The sequence below is a fragment of the Coccinella septempunctata genome, chromosome 3, assembly GCF_907165205.1.
Source record: "Coccinella septempunctata chromosome 3, icCocSept1.1, whole genome shotgun sequence".
Taxonomy (NCBI): Eukaryota; Metazoa; Arthropoda; class Insecta; order Coleoptera; family Coccinellidae; genus Coccinella; species Coccinella septempunctata.
This window is the reverse complement of record NC_058191.1, coordinates 41,886,118-41,887,884: the sequence shown is the minus strand read 5'-3', so window position 1 is coordinate 41,887,884 and position 1,767 is coordinate 41,886,118. Positions and strand designations below refer to the sequence as shown.

General features: G+C 36.2%; 1 non-coding gene across 1 annotated transcript; it reads left to right on the top strand.

The window, feature by feature from the left end:
• The first annotated feature begins 1,299 nt into the window (after nucleotides 1–1,299).
• Nucleotides 1,300–1,404, top strand: LOC123310613. Its single transcript, XR_006537385.1, has one exon. It is a non-coding gene; the product is annotated as a U6 spliceosomal RNA (small nuclear RNA).
• The last annotated feature ends 363 nt before the right edge of the window (nucleotides 1,405–1,767 follow it).

Genomic DNA, 1,767 nt, shown 5'->3' with positions numbered 1-1,767 from the left:
TCGAAAGATTTTTTGGGCTATTTCCACACTGTAAATTGTGCCCCAAAAAATTACTTCACGTCAACAATGAGTGAGTATTTTTTGAGCAATACAGAAATCGTTGCATTGTATGTGTCAGCTTTGAGTATTCAACTACTCAAGGGTGTCAGCATATTGACGTGGTTGCAAATTGGTGTATGCGCCGGTCCTGAAAGTTATGATCTACTATTTACTAATGATTTTTTTCACAAATCGCTAGGAAATTTTGACATTCCAGACAAAAAAATTGGTCTTGACAAAAACAACGTGTACCGCTAGATTCGGATGACTTGGGACAGTCCTGTAACTTGGGACAATTACCCCCCTTGCAGATTTCCTTGTTAGTTACCATTTATGAGTGAAGGGACAAACTTATACGATTGTGTAGCGTCTTTCCGGTTAGTTTAACAATTAATTCCTGTTGAGTTTGCCGTGACCAGAGAGTTTGAATTGACAGGAAAAATTAACGAATTCAGGAGAGTAAAGCGATTTTTTTATGGCCCTTATACTTTCTAGTGTCCTGTACATGTGTTTTACTTTGTGCATCTGTAATTTTTTTCTGGATACGTGGGATATTGGGATATTAGATATGTCATGAAACAAGGTTGTTAACAAATCGAACGGCAACACGGATCTCATTCATTTATTTTGTTGTTTCATACGGTGACTTGGGACAATGCCGAATAGATACAAGCGGCGCATTGGCAGCAGGAAATATGCCAATTTTTCGCAGGATAGTATTGTTTACGTTATTTCCACAAACAAATCACCAAAGAATGAAAGAAATCAAAGTTCCCTTGTTTTGGTTATTTTTTTTTCCATTTGATTTGCAATATATTTACTTTCGCTGTAATAGGGGTTTATCATTTAATTTCCTTACCGAATTTCAACTATATAATCACAAATTCTAATTTTTCAAAACTATACGCCGTCGCAAGTCACCTATTTCATTTGAGAGTTGAGGAATCAATAGATTTTAACTTGTGTCCCAAGCCTCCCAAATCGGTGGGTGACTTGGGACAAGTATATTTTATTTTTTTCAAAATTTTATCCGAATTCTGAAGCATGGTATATCCTAATCAATAATCTGAGTCATTAAGCATATTTGAACTTCTTTTTCAGATAAAAATAGATCACCGTTTTGAAAATATGACAAGTTGAATTCAACAATCGTCCCAAGTCACCCGAATCTACGGTACAGTTTCTAGCGATAAAGGAAACAACAGTTTTTATTTTCATATCTGGTAGTGATATTAACTAAACAGCACATAATGGTATTGTTAAATGTTCGAAAATGAAGTTAGTATGTAAATTCAGAAACAGAGAAGATTAGCATGGCCCCTGCGCAAGGATTACACGCAAAATCGTGAAGCGTTCCACATTTTTTGCAGCACTCTTTTTGGACATCAACAAAGCATTCGACAGTGTATGGCATTCAGGTCTGATTTACAAACTCTATACCTTCGATGCTCCTGACTACCTCACACTTATAATAATGAATATGCTTGAGAATAGATCTCTGAGAGTGAAGATCGACGACCAACTATCAGGAGAGTTCACACCAGAAAGAGGACTACCACAAGGTTCTCCAATATCCCCTACTCTCTATAACTTATACTGTGCTGATATTTTCAACAGCGATCCCAAATATATTAACCAAAGATGCTATATGTTACAATTTGCAGATGATACAGTGTTGGTAAGTCATGCCAACAATATAAAAGATGCCATGGAACGACTACAAGCTTT